We start from the raw sequence: 15473 nt of genomic DNA on the forward strand, positions 1-15473 counted from the left end.
GACTGAGGAATTTAGGTTCCGCTTAGCTTTCGGGCTTCTTGCCCGACTTTGCTGATTATTTAAAGTGCGCATGCGTGGAAGCTGTCAAGTAGCATTTTCACTTATTTTCTTTTTGGATCTGTCAATATCCAGCGTGCATGCCCAAGAAGCTGGCAAGAAGTGTTTTTTCACTCACCTTGAGCTTTTAACATATTTACAGCAGTCTTTAAGTACTCAACCAATGTACATAATCAACTAACTGAGGATCATTAAGCTATCTAATTTGCTCAGTTCTGCTGGAAGCATAAAAAAGAATAAATTCAAGTTTAGGGAGAGCAGACTTTGGATTGGCTGGACTCATGAAATATCCAAGGCTATTAGACATTGTTTTCTTCATCTGAAGTTAGAAGTTCTGTAAAGACAGCATAAGAAGCTACGTTTTTGAGAGTAAATCAGTTTAGTGAAGTGTTCCTTCAATAATCTTACAAACTATTTTCAAGTCTTCTAGGCTCTTTGCAGAGGATAACAGGTATACATATATAATAGGGGTAGGAGGAGAGTTTGGTGTTTTGAATGATTGTAATCTGTTTTCTTGTTGTTTCAACCACTGCAGAGTGTGCCTTTAACAGAAGACCAGAATCTGTGTTTATTTTCTCCACTTCACCTTTCCCCTGGACAAGTTGGGATTTCAGCTGTTCCTCAAGTCAGCTGTTGACCACACTTTTCTGGGGGACTGTGGGGTTCCGCAGCTTCCGCGGACACGAGCCTGCAGGACCGGATAGAGTCATGCACATGCCAACATCCCTTTTTGATCTTTGAAAGAAAGATGCAATAATCTGAAATTACCACTAGATGTCGGACTATATGCACAGGATTGGATTCTAAGCAGATTCACAAGCATCAGAAACTTGCTTTACGTACAAACGTGCACTTGTTCTCCAAGTGGTGGGCCTGCTTTGGGTTAAGGTGATTAGAGACCCATCCATACATTTGACGACCATGAAGGGACAACCCCAGGCCTTCCGAGATGTTGGGGTCTCCTGTTCGCACAACTCGACTGCCGCGCCTGTTTGCGGGGGGGTCAGTCTTCCGAGCACAGTGAAAAAGAGAGCTTTACGGGTGCCATATTGGTTAAAGGCCTGTCTGTTCCCCGGAGGCGTGGTACCGTGATCCAGCTGTGCAGGGCGAATTGGCAGAGCAGCACTTCAGAGCACTTCGGGTTCACGCGAGTGCACTTTTGGAGGGTAAAGCTAGAAGGCGTTGGGGGAAAAAGAGGATTCTTTCTTCGATTTAGGGGGTTTATTAAGGCTAGAATCGACGTGTGTGCGTGGAGTTAGCTGAGGTTACAGGGAATGAAAGGGTGAATGCTTTGAAGAAGCGAGTGAACGGTTTTGTGTTGCAAGTCCTCTGTATATAATTTTACCTAGTTTTTTATTTTAGAGGTGTGAGATGGTAACCTGCATAAACACATTCATTGTGAGGTTTGTCCCGATAACCGCCAGTTTACCCATCTGTTTGGCTGCAGCACTCACCTAGAGGTGAGGTAGCTTTGTATGGTAAAGCCACCCATAGATATCTTCCTAGAGTATGCCCTTGGCATCCTTCATTCAGTATTGACTGTGCAGTCAGAGCCCTCGCCTTGCTGTTTTTGGTCAGTCGAAGTAGTGAAAGGGTATCTTCCTGTAGCCAGGAAAAGACGGTATTGTAGTAGAAAATATCATACTAGTAATGAAGACAGTGAGAGCAGCGATGGTGTAGTGGAAAATATTGTGCTCCTTCTATGCTCGAGTGAAGGAGTTATCTCAGAGTTATTGGCCGGCGAGTGTTTTTTGGATAAGATGTTGTTTTTTGTGTAAGTGTGAGAAGTATAATTAAAGTAAATAGCGAAGCAAGGTAATTGCAGTGAAAGCGAGTAAGGTGAGTGATTGTGGGGGAAGAAGATGCCGGGAAAGGAGAAAAAGGGGGGGTTCTCGGTGTGAACATTTTGGGCTGCAGATTTGCCTTTGATGTTAGTTTTTAAGAAAATCGTTTGGCTAAAATTGGGTTGGTGTATGGAGACTCAGCTGAATCATTTGTGTTGGGTACGTCCTAACTATAAGGTGAAAATTCTAAATGTCATCGGAATGGCTTCGGGAAACTAATGGTAAAATGCTCAATTCTTGGCCTACTGAAGGGACCTATGATAAAGTGATGTTGGAAAATCTGCATACTTTTTTTTTTTAACTACAAGGCACAAGGGTTCAAAGTTAGAAACACGTTTAAACATCAAAGAGCTATGGAGGATGTATGAAAAAGGCAGGAAGGACCATAATGTTAAAGATTCCACGGAAAGACCAAAAAAGAGAGGTGCGGAAATTCCTTCTGCAATGCCCCTGTATGGGTGCTATCCTTTATCGTCCGCAGAGGGGTATTCAGACACGTTGTTCGAACCTCCATTTTCTCCAGTGGCCACTCCAGTGGTTGTGAGACAGACACAGGTAACGCCTCCATCAGCTACAACGCCTAGAATGTAGGATATTGAAGACAGTTTAAGGATAACTCCTTCAATGGTCAGGGCTGGAGATAGGTTGAGATGGAGAGTGCAAAGGGAACAACTCCCCCGACTGCTAGGTTAACAGAGAGATTTGGGTGGAGGAACGAGAGAGTGTGAGGCCGTTAGGTAGAAGAGTAGATAAAGGGTTGAGAATGAGGGAGAAAGGGGAGACTAGGCTTTTTACCAATAGGATAGGTAGTAGAGGCACAGGAGTGGAAAGAATTGGGAGAAGCGTTGAGGCTAGCGGAAGAAGGAGGTAGTGCTGTTACGGCGGCAGTGAAGAGTGGAAAGGAGTGAATAGACAGACAAAGGACGTAGATGAACGAAGGTGGAGGCATGGACAAGTACATGTTAGGTTGGATAAATCTATTATCAAAGAGGTCAATGTGGACCTAGAGGACAGAAGTATTGCTATGGGTACAGGATTCAAGCAGGGAGAACGGGAGCCGGCACCCTACGGTATTGCTGAGCAGGTTTCCATGCCTGTAGGAGTATCAGGGGAAGTGACAACAGGAGTAGGAGATTAAGGTGAATGGGATAACAGAGTGCAGCAGCCCCACCTCCCACTCCAGAGTAGCAACAAGTAATCATAGGGTGTGTGTGGCACTTGCATGGCCGTAGTGAGTAGCAGGGGAGAGATGGGGAAAGCCCCAGTAAAAGTTGCTGTAACTTTGTTTCCGTTGCACCAGAAGGGTATGGATGGACGTATTATGTCCGGTGGTCAAAAAGAGGCCGGAATAATTTGAGGAAAACACTCCCTCTGCTCATTGCAAGGGCGGGGAAGTGGATTTATACATTAAAGGAACACACTGCCGGTGTCATGTTGGCCATAGGTGATTTGAAAAGCTTATTCACGGCCCAAATGGGGGAATGGTCAGACGAACTTTGGAGGAGAGCCAGGTATCCGGGAGTTCAGTGGGATACAAATACCCACAATGGAGCAGCTTTTAATAATTACAGGGGACAAGTCTGGGGGGCCCTGCGGATTATGTATCCCGATACACCACATATACATTCTATTCTGGCCAAAACGATTAAGTTGGATGATGATCCTGCTGCACATTTCCGATTCATTCAGGAGATGTGGAGGACAGGGACAGGATAAGTGTGGGATAAGAATGTGGTGATTTTTTACCACATGCTAAAGAAGGGACTTCCTAAAGTAGTCCAGCATGAGTTGGATAAAGTAGTTGAAATGGAGGCCACGAGTTGGCCGGAAGTTCAGGCACACATTCTGCATTTTTGTAAAAGGAGGCAAGAGAAGGGAAAGGAAAGCATGGAACAGGCACAAAAGCAGAGGCCAAGCTTGTTCAGAAAAAGCTAGCTCCAGGGAGGGACAGCAGGGACAATTGGGACAACAGGGACATGGTGAATCAGATATGACACGGGGTTGGGTGGACGGTGAGAGGGTTTCTGAGGGGTTGGGGAAGATTTTCACAAGGAAGTGGGTCATTTGGCTAGTTCATAGCAATGGAGTCCCGGTTTAACTGGCCAATGGGGTATAACTATGGAGTGCTGTATGGAATCCAGTGTTGGTCGTGCAGTAGGCTGGGACACGTGTCACGAAATTGCCTAATCAGACCACAGTATTTTCACGTAGGAGTTCAGCAAATGCAATCCCGGACCATGCCATATGCCCCAGGCTCTGTGCAATCGCAGCAGGCACAGGTTGAACAGAACCCAGAGACTGGGGCTGCACAAACCTATGCGATTCAACCGACCATGCCAGCACAGGCACTGGTACAGACCTGGGAGAAAAATCCTTTACCCCAAGGAACGGTCACTCATTACACTGGAGCAAATGTTTTTGGAGGGAATCCTTTTTTGCTCCCCAGTGCTAATACGTACCAGGAGTAGGACTGCCCACAGGGATCTCTGATGTGTCCAATCCTGTCTGTTATCACTGATCCGGAAGAGGAAACCCGGATAGGTGGGCAGGTAGGTGACCAAACGTATTCATTCATGGTCGATGCAGAGGCTACAAAATCCTGCATCAAGGAAGGCGAGTTCCCCTTGTCAGGAAAAACGATGGGCACCCACAGCATTCTCTAGGGCTACCCTGTCGGTTCCTTATACTGAAGATCTACATATCAAGGTAAGTACTGTGATGAATCCTAGGGACTCCTCACTAAACCCCTGCCTAAGGTCTCCTCCCAAGTGGACAGGGAAAGGCAGACACTTTCTGATCCTGACCTTGGGGGTGGTGTTCTTCGGGAGGATCACCTGGGAAGAGAAAGGGCCCAGGAGAATGAGAGGACTGTCGGGTGAGACACAGTATTTGTTCTCCTCTAGGGAGGACATCTCCTCAAAATCAAAGTATGGAATGGCTTGTTGTCATAGCAATCTTCTTGTTCAAAAAGTTGAGCATCTTAATGTGGGTAAAAACAATCAGAAACCCTTAGGCATTGAGAGAAATGAAAACCCTTCTAAAACCCTTGAGACTTATAAAGCTAGAGGCTTCCCTAACTCCCAATGGTACAGTGAAAGGAGTCTGTGAATAACAATTCTAAAACTAAAGAACTTTATTCCTGTATACAATCGAGTCTTTTGATTGATCCTTATGATATTCCATTAAAGAATATTGTGACGAACAGAAATGAGGCCGAGACCAAAAAAACAAGTTGGAAAAACTAACTATATCATTAGGTAATTCAAGTCTAATAATTCCCAAAGTACTGGGATGAAGAAGAGGGCCAAAGAGGAACAAAACTGCAGAAGTGGTGAGCTTGTTAGTAGAAATGACCCACACCTGAGTGTGACTGTAGGCTTAAAAGGCCCTCTCATGTGCAGGCCATTAGTGAGTAGGGAGAGCAGTGTGAGCAGCAGAAACAGAACGTGGTTGGAGAAGACGCGGGGACCACTGTTGAAAGGAGAACAGTAGCTGGTCCTGAGAGTGTCTTTTCCTCCAGAACCCTTAATTGCAGAGGTGCGCAGGAGGAAGAGTGAAAGAGGGAAGCTTACCCTCTGAGGACCTGTTTTGCAGAGGCTACGTAGCAGGAAGCGAACGTGGGGAAAGCCTTCTTCCCCAAGAGGCTGTCCCCGGTGGCTGGGGGCCACCAGAGAGCCTACAGAGCAAAGAGAGCTCTGTTTATAAGTGGGGCAGGGGTGGCAAACCAAAAGCAGCAGATTCCCAGGTCGCAAGGAGCCACTGGAGCAGAGTGCATGTGAGCAGCAAGGGAATCGGAAGCGCACGCCTTCCTTGGTGAGTTTATCAGCTGATACTGACTCCGAGTGGTCTCGGAGCTCAGCGATGCAGGCGTTGGCAGAATAGAAAATACTTGTGTGTGAGTGAAAGTAAAGTCGAAGGCAATTTTGAATACCGAACTACAAGAAACCAGGTAAAACAGTATTTTTAGAAGCCTAGTAACTGTCTTTAAGCATGCAATGTTATTGAGAACCCAGCAACAAGATAAGACAATACTGTCAAAGCATAAGGCAGATAACCATTACCCAAGCCAAAATAAAGACAAATCATGGCAATTTAAAACCATCAGATACTGCCAAAGCCAGGAGGGGACTAATTTAAATACAAAAGGTTGTAAAGCTTATTTCCCATATTTGAAGAAGCATATAACAAAACTGATATAAACCCACATTGCCAATGCCAAGGAACAAGCAGAATAACACCATATCCTTGTCAGTGTTTGGGTGTTAACGCAGTGGGGATACGAGTGGCAAGGAGGCTGCCTTTCTGGAAAAAGGGCATTCAGAAGGAGAGGAGCATAGCTTCCAGAGGTTTTGAAAAGGGCACAAGAGTACTAGAGTGTGAATCTTACTTATCCTGGCGCATCACTTAAAGTCTGATGTTGTAACGTAATGAACACTGAAAAGCTGTTGTAAGCTGATCTTAACCACGGAAGGTATTCTTTGTTTGTGTATTATTGTTCGGGCAGGAGAGTATATCTGAACTGCAAAGCTGTTGTAAACTGATCTTAACCTCAGAAGCACTTACTGTTTGTGAATTACTGTTTGGGCAGGGGAGTATACCCGATCACCGAACCTTTGTAGTAGTAGAACTGGCATGGGATTAAACTTAGAAGAAGTTGATGAAGTGCTGTGAAGTGGTGTTAACAAGTTATTCTGACAGACGTTCATTGCTGAACAAAGCACTGTATAAAACTGCTGCAGAAGTGTTGTATATCTTTTGTGGAATTGATACGTTATGGTAAAGCATGCCAAAAAAGGCAATTTATGTTGCTACTGACAAACTAAGGAAATATTAATTGTTTATGTGAAGAAGATAATCTTGAATCTTACTATTACAAGAGGAAGAGAAAGGACCTTTTGTTGATGAACCACTGGAGTGTTGGAACTTTCTGTTGAAGTCACCAAGAACTGGGTTAGAACTTTGTTGCCAACCAGGATTTTCTTGATTATTTTTGGAACTGTGGAGCAGAATCCTGTTTTAATCCGGGGAAGGGGAATTCACCCAGATTACAAAAGGGAGACTGTTGTCATATTGTGAATGTAACTATAATAATATTGTTGCCTTTGAACTGCCATTTGTTACCTTATTGAGTTACTGTATGTATAAGTGTGAGGAACAGCTATCCTTTGTTAGAGTGTTTGCTCTAGTTTATTTTAGGCAGGGAAATCCTCGTCAGGGTAGGGATAGTGAGCCGTTTATCCAATTTTTTATTTAATAAAATGGCACACTTTGAAAAACCTTCACAATGTTGTCTATCTCACATTTCTGACCCTTCACAGTACATATATCTGCTCCCTTGTTGTGTTGCACAGATCCCCCAGCAAATCTCTTGGGCAGAGATCTCTTGAGCAAGCTCCGTATGTCGGTTGCTTTCACAGAGGAAGGTATCGTATGCTCTACTCCAGGTTTGTATCCAGTAAGAGAAGCAGCACATTTGCATGGATACTGTAGTGGCGGCACGATAGGGGGGGGATGCCAGTACATTCAGCTTTGTTTCTTTATGGAGTAATAGTTTTGTTGAGAGGGTTTCCGGGAATTAGAGATCAGACATGGCGAGTACCGATTGAGTTTTTTTTCCGGCCTGTTGTGCCGCAGGAGGTAACACCAGGCACCATTGTTATAATTCTTTTAGAAGCAGTAGCTCTCAAGAAGAACAGGGTGGTTTCTATCAGGTAATGATGAGGAAGGCGTAGAGTGGTGCACAGTTCTGTGCATCGATCTGACATTATCGCTAAGGTATGTGTCCAATGAGCAATTGTTCAAAGACACCAAAGACACAGGAGAAATGGTTTTCATATTGGGGTCCCTTACCAGATAGTGAGAGAGCAAAGGGAAGTACCACATATGATATGGCATTTATTACGCGCCTACACACAAGTGTTTCAAGACGTGAAAACACATACTATGTTCATCGTTTGAAATACATCGGCACATTGTAAGGAGGATTTGGGAAAGTGCCGGACCATTTATGGACCAGCAAACCTCATGTTGGGGGACTGCTAAAGAGTGTTGGAGCAGTGTGGCTAAAATTGAAACTTGGTGCGATATTACCACGAGTTAAGCAGTACCCCATGTCTAGAGAGGCGGATGAAGGGATTTACGAGACCGTTATGGCGTTGTTGAAGAAAGGCATAATACTACCTTCTGTGTCCCCATGTAACACAGCCATCTATCCTGTGAAGAAGGTGAAAAGGTGTTCCAGTTGAAGGTTGGTCCAGCGTTTGTGCTCCCTCAATAATATTGTTGAGGCAAAACTTGTGTGGGTACCGGATTCTGTTACCATTCTCTGTAATATCTGTACTGGGTCGATCCACTTCACAGCGATTCATTTGAAGAATGCATTTTTCTCTGTCTCCTTGCACCCAGATTATCAGTACCTCACTGCGTTTACGTATCGTGGTCAGAGGTTCAAGCACACAAGGTTGCCCCATGGGTACAACGAATCTCCAAGTGTTTTCAACAGAGTGATTAAAATGGATTTGGGGAATTTACATGTGTTTAGTACAGTAATTCAGTACGTGGACTATTTGCTACTTTATAGCACTTCAGAAGAGCAGTGTTGAGGTTCAATAAAGCTCCTCACCCTGCTTGCGGAGAAGGGGTACAAAGTGCACACAGAAAAATTGCAGTACTGCCAGACATAGGTAATATATTTGGGGCAAGTATTATCACCTACAAGAAGGAAAGTAATGCCAGAGAGAGCCACTGCAGTTCACAATATGCCTCAGCCAGTCACAGTGAAAAAAATGCAGCAGTTCTTGGGGCTCTGTAAGTATTGTAGATTGTGGGTCTTTGACTAGTCTAGTTATGTGAGGTTCTTACTGCAGGGACTTAAGGAAGCGCCGAAGGTGAAGGGTCCAATAGGATGGTCTGAAGAAATGGCGACTTGCTTCCGGGAACTCAAGGCTGCGATCAGCAATACTCCGGTCTTTGCGACCTCGAATTACAAGAACCCATTTTATTTGTTTTCTCACTCAAACAGGCAGGTGATGACAGCAAACATTGTTAGGCCATAAACCTTTAGCATACTATAGCTTACTCCTAGACCCAGTGATGCAGGGACAGTTCCCCTTGTGAGCAAGCTCTAGCGGTAGCAGCTTTTTAAATTCAAAAATGTTCAACCATTACCATGGGTTGCCCGCTGACTTTGTACATGGAGCATGCAGTATTTGCGATCTTAGAGAAATCCAAGTCGACTTTGAGGACCCAAAAAGTCTTGAGATATGAGGTTATTTTATCAAATGCATCTATACATCCCGTACAGTGTCACTGAATCAATTCTGTGACATTTGTAGCCGAGCACGTGAAATCTGATGACACTGTCCATGATTGTGCAACAAATGAGGGAGAAAAGTACGCGAGGATGAGTGTTAATGAGGATGGCTTTGGAGGGAGGAGAGGTACTCCTTGTTGATGGGTCCTCGACAATCAATAAGGACACTGGTGTGGAGGCATACAGGTGCGTCCGTTGGGTGCCTCGTGGTCCGGGGAATACCAGGTCAGACTGAAGAAACGGTTGCCTTTTCATTACTCCGCACAAGCGGCTGAACTTTTGGCACCTATAGAGGCGCTAGAAATAAGTAAGGGGAAGGCAGTTACTATCGGAAAACAACTAGACGATCGAGAGTTGATCTTCTTCAAAACAAGATAATACCACAAGAACAACAACAATCAACTAAAATACGATTCATAACAACGTATAGCACCAACAATTGTCCCATCAAAAGAATTCTACAAAAAACTGGAACATATTACAAGCAGATACAGACATGCATAAGATTTTGGAAAACCAACCAAGCATCACCTTCCGCAAATGCAAGAACTTAAAACTAATTCTGAGTCCATCTTTTTTTCATCAAAAGAAATCCAAACAGCGGGACCAACAACTAAAGGGAATTACAAATGTGGACAATGCCATATCTGCAAGTATAAGATCAATGCAAAACAAGACATTGTTAAACCCAATGGCATTAAGGCAACTATCAAAGACTTAATCAATTGCAACAGTAAACATGTGGTATACGGAATTGAGTGTGTCTGCCATAAACTATACATAGGCAGTACCATCAGGAAACTGAAAATACGGAAAGTAGAACACATAAGGGCAATTACCCATAAAGATCAAAGATCACCTTTAACAACACATTTTCAGGAAATGCACTCCCAACAAGAAATTACGCAATTGAAATGCTATGGAATTGAGAAAATATTGCGCCCACCAAGAGGAGGCAACATGGAAATACTACTTAGAAGACGGGAGGCATTTTGGTTATGTTGTATAGACACATGCCATTCTGGTTTTGCCATAGATCAGGAGATGTATGTACCATTTTCTTTAAATATATTAGGAATGTTTGTTTAAAATGTAAACTCTCCTATATGTGTATGTTGGAAATGCTGTGAATATTAATATCTGGTATGTACAGTAGCATGTGTAAAACATATCTGTGTAAAAGGCTCACACAATGTATGGAACCCAGGTAGTGATCACACTTACTCTCACACTACAAGTGCATAATATGTAGCCTCCACCTACAAACTAAAATTTGCCTCAGTAAACATCAAATAAACAAGCAACAAACTAATTAGGTACATGAACATTAAACCAACCAGGTCTTATACATATAGACATTATGTAATTCACAAGAATCAAGATGTAGATATGTCTACTAGTATTTCCCCAACACAATATGGCAGCAATACTGAGTAACGTATGACGTCAACACACAACGTCATTCCGCCGTATAAAACACAGGTCTCTTCATCCGAGATGCACAGCAATCGAACCGAGCAAAAACATGACGCCACAGAATCTCATGCACGAAGGGAAGAAATTACATAGACACATTTCTTTAAACAGTAGCAGTAGAAATTATCTAAAAATAGTGATCAAGCACAAGGAAAGCATCTAAGGGACCACAGGGTACCAAGCAATATCGAACATCAACAGAGATGTTCAAAAAAATATTTCTCTAACCGAATGAAGCAAACGCAATTTTAGGCGTTCAGGATTGATCCTAATATTTAGTAACATCTCTATTTACAGGGAGCAAGCAACGCAACATAAGTAAGGATGAAAACAAAGTCTCCACAATCACAATTGGTCAAGGGAGGGAAGGCGGAGGAGAAAGAAAAAAAAATAAATTCTCTGTGGCCAAACGGCTCCCGATACTCAACATAATCAAGGCAAGCGCACCTATTTAGCAAGTAAGTACTAAACAAACCCGGAATTCAGTTAATACACAAACACAATACTAATTACATTAGTAATGAACCATTTTTGGTTTTATTATTCCTTACCTTTTCAGGAATCTCAACACCACCAAAAACAAGCTAAATACTAATTTGAAAAACAGAGCACGGCTTAAGTACATACTATATCCCCTGAGGAACCGTCGCCAGATAGACGGGGAAACACGTGTCGGGATACAGGCAAAATGAAAGGTGTACAGTCAGTACGACAACAGCAACCTTAGGCTGAATGTCAATCATCCACAACATGTAAACGATTTCAGTTGAATTAAGGCAATGCAACAAAATGGGTCAGTTGAATGAAGTAATTCAACATAACATGCAACAATAAAGTCTGAGCTGAAAGAACAACTGAGTATCAAGGTATCATTTGTAAGTACTATAGTGGAAGTATGTCCATTCTCCCGGTGACTTGAGGTTAGTCCCTGCATACTCCAAGTCTGACGCAAAGTTTCTCGTGAGGGAGGTACTTCCAGAGTAGACATTTGTGAGATTTTGAAGTCTGACAATCTGACAATGGAGCCCACTTTTTGAATGCCTTGTTAATACCAGGTGTTTTGCGAGTCTGGGACATGCACCCAAGTTGTGATTTCTTGAAAAGAGAATCCCAAGGAAGACTTATGTCCATAGGATTTTGAATTCTATTTGTGGTATTTTGAAAAGAGAATCCCAAGGATGAGTCATGCCCACAGGATTTTGAATTGCATTGAATGTGGAAAAGACTTGTGGAAGGGAGTCATTTCCCCTGGAGTGTATTGCAACACCAAGAGGAGGGGGTTATCCTCTTGGGCTATAAAGAGATTGGTTATTCTTTTGAATTTTTGTTTTGGTGGAGAGAAACCTGGGGAAGGGAGCCATGCCCTGGAACTGTGAACATTATCCACTTGGAACTTTAGTTGGAGATATACATTTTTGTTGAACTTGAACATTTGTGCACTTTCCAAGCCAAAGACAATACCCATAACCCCTTAAAGTTACTTTTAGAAAGAGAGTGCTAGGATAAGATTTCGGACACAGGACATTTTTGCTTTGGACATCTCGTTTTGGTTCAGGTAGGGAATACCTCCTAGATTAGGGGCAGTGAGGTCTGTATTTACGTCTGGTTCCTCACAGCATTAAGTCAAAGATTATGAACTGTGAGTGACGCAACAAAGAGCCCTCCGAAAAGTTATTGTTTAGAGTATTATTTTGAGAGAGGAGGGATTGTCTTTTAAAACTCCTGCATTCACCAAACCATAAGAAACTTTCTTTATAGGGTTAGGATAGCCAGGAGGCTAAAGAATTGCGAAGATTAGGGATTTTGAAACTGTGTGTTGGTCACATCATTTGGTAGTTTTCTAGAATAGGCCATATCAGGGAAGAGAAAAACACTAAAGAAAAGGGGTTCAACTTTATGGTTTAAAAGATACCTTGCCATAGAACGCTTGGAGAAGTGCCTGCCTTGTGTTGATCCATTCTGACACCACCATTTAGATATATCTTGTTTGGTTGAAAGATTTACCACAGGTACTGTAGGTGTTCATGAAACCCTTTCCCCTTGAAAATTAGGTATAAAAAGTAAAAGTTAAAATCAAAACCATCACACACCCACTGTTTTGAACTGGGTCCCCATCCTTTACCCCGGCTGCATTTTATCCACCCCGTCTCACTCACCGGCTGTCTCCGCTGCCACTTCCCCTCTTTCCCCTCTTTCCTGTGAGGGGTCTCTGCCCGCATCTTCCCCTGTTATTTCCATCCCTTGTCCTGCCCTTGACCACCCCATAATGCCCTTTCCCCACCCCAACCTACCTCCATTCCAGCGCTGTGACAAAGAGTTTGTGCTGCAAAAATGTTGTGTTACAGTCCTGTGATGCAAAGTTAGCGCAGAGGGACATACCACCACTGGGGCATCACTCACAGCTGGATTTGAGAGCTGTGCTGTTAAGAGCGCCTTGTCTTTTGTGGGGTGCAGGTGATCTTGGATAGAAGCGGATTACAACTCTCTGCTTTTGGGTGGTTTTATCCTGTCTAGTAATACTGGAATCACCCTGCAAGCCGAGGGCAGGGGTGATGGCCTACAATCCAAGCTTGCCACCTCTACTGTGGCTGAGGGACAATAATAGTACTTGCTTTCGTAAGACAATGCATTCACTGTGTTAAATATGTATATTTTATTTTTGTATTTATATGTATTTATATACAGGAGGAACGATGCTCTTTTGATCACAGAAGAACGTACAATAGATAAGAAATCAGATTTGACGGGAAGCAGTGAGCTTCTTACAATGGGATGCATTTGAGGGACATTCCAACCAGGTTGTGGAGGGGAGTAAATGGAACAGTCACAAAGACAATACATAAGTGGACATACATAGATTAAGGACAACCAACATTGGACATTCTTAAGTGCAGGTAGGCGGTACAAGCAGCTGTGCTCGAGATGTGACCATGGGGGGTGATGTGCTAGAATGGAGGCAGAGGGAAGAGGCACAGTGGCACATTAGAGGCGAGAGAAAAATGTTAGCTAGAAGGCAGATGAGAGGTAGGTTCAGAGGGTAACTTTACTTGAAGTGGCAAATTGAGTTGGCCAGACACTTCTGCTGCATGTTTAGTATAGTCCCATCCTGAACATCTCATTTAAAAAGCAACTGCAAGGAGCCCCTCAAAGGATTGAGATCTCCAAACATTGATCCTCAGCTGAACACAAGTGTCTACTTGCCTGCACGCCCCAATTACCAGAGATAAAGATGCAGAGATGGGGGGCATACAAGGGTTTAAAGGTGCACCCTTCCTCCCCTTTTCCTTTGTTTTCCCCTCTTCCCTTCTTTGCCTCTCTTTTTATAAGAATGTGGAAAGCGAGGCGAAAAAACTTTGGAACAGATTCCTAAAATGAGCGTGGTCTCCTGGGGCAACTTTATTTCAAAATTCTGCCCCTGAACTCTAGGGGGCCCAATGCTCAAAAGGATGATTAGCTGTCGAGGTTACCAAAGGATGGAAACTACAGGTGCCATATCGCCTGCACTGTCTTTTGACAGTGTAGCCAGGCTTCTCCTATCGCCTCTGTCGTGGCACCAGGACTGGCAGCAAAATCACTGCAGACACCAGCAGCACCCTAGCCTGTTCCTTCATTATGCCACATTAGGGAGCAAATGGCTTCCTCAAGTCAGTGCCCCAGAGCTCTGGGGAATCCTGCTGCCACTACTGTGCCCGGCTGGCCACGACCATCTGTATATTTGGATTTTATTGAATTTATATAGCCCTTTACTCCAAAGTGCTTTACATGAGAACAAGTAACATACAGCAAGCATAAGATGAAAATTGAACAACAACCTGAAAACAGTATAAAGAACAACTTACAATATTGCAGAGGTGAGGAGGGCGTAGGGAGGGGCAGAGGTGTGCAAGGGAGAAGTAGATGTTAGAGGAGGTAAGAGCGGGGGAAAAGAGGGAATGGAAGAATGTGAGAGGAAGAAGAGAGGGAAAAAGTGAGACTAGAAGAGAGCAGGGGGAAGGGAGGAAGGAGGTAGGTGGGGAGGAGAGGGTAAGGAGAACAGGAGTAAGAGGTGAGAGTAGAGGGATAGGGAGGAGGAAAGGAAACATGGGGCGTTAAGGAGGTTGAGTGGAAGAGATAAGATTTTAGGGAAGTGCGAAAGGAAGGGTAGGAGGAAGAAGAGCGGATGTGAAGGGGGAGGCGGTTCCAGTGGAAGGGAGCAAGGAGTTGGAAGGAGCGGAAGCGGGAGGGGGCGCAGGGTGGAGGAGGAGAGATTAGGAAAAGATTAGCAGAGCGGAGAGAACGAGAAGGGGTGTAGAAAGAAAGAAGGGAGGAGAGGTAGGGGGGCACGACCATGGAGGGATTTGAAAACAAGACAGAGGAACTTGAGGTGGGAGTGAAAAGAGCCAACCTAGAGAGGTGAGAGAGGCGATGGAATCGAGAGGTGAGAAAAGGCAAAGGGAGCGGATGGCAGAGGGGTAGATGGATTTAAGAGGATTATATACATTGTTGCTTCCTTTTAAAAAGGTACAGATTATTTTACAATAAAAAATACACTTTTCCTGACTACTGTTCTTATTTTCTATTGATTTCCCAAACAGAATCTCTGTCCGTCTTATACTGAAACATTTTCCTACGCATTGTCTTACTTATGGAGGGATTACTACATGTCATTTGGCTTGTTTCCAGTTTAACAAAATGCAACCTGTTACTTTGCAGTATTGCTCCTATAAATAGAGCTGTAGGCGGCACTCCCTGTCCTGTGTTATTCCCTGTTCCAGGGATTGGCGGCAGTTCACAAAAGGAGGAGA

At 43.8% G+C, this 15473-nt stretch overlaps 1 protein-coding gene across 1 annotated transcript in view; it reads right to left on the bottom strand.

Annotated features, from left to right (window-relative positions):
- C11H15orf61 (chromosome 11 C15orf61 homolog) overlaps positions 1–15473 on the bottom strand; it is a 150030-nt gene that overhangs the window by 39049 nt on the left and 95508 nt on the right. The window lies entirely within an intron of this gene.

This window comes from Ambystoma mexicanum, chromosome 11 (assembly GCF_040938575.1).
Source record: "Ambystoma mexicanum isolate Mex_15411 chromosome 11, UKY_AmexF1_1, whole genome shotgun sequence".
NCBI classification, from domain to species: domain Eukaryota; kingdom Metazoa; phylum Chordata; class Amphibia; order Caudata; family Ambystomatidae; genus Ambystoma; species Ambystoma mexicanum.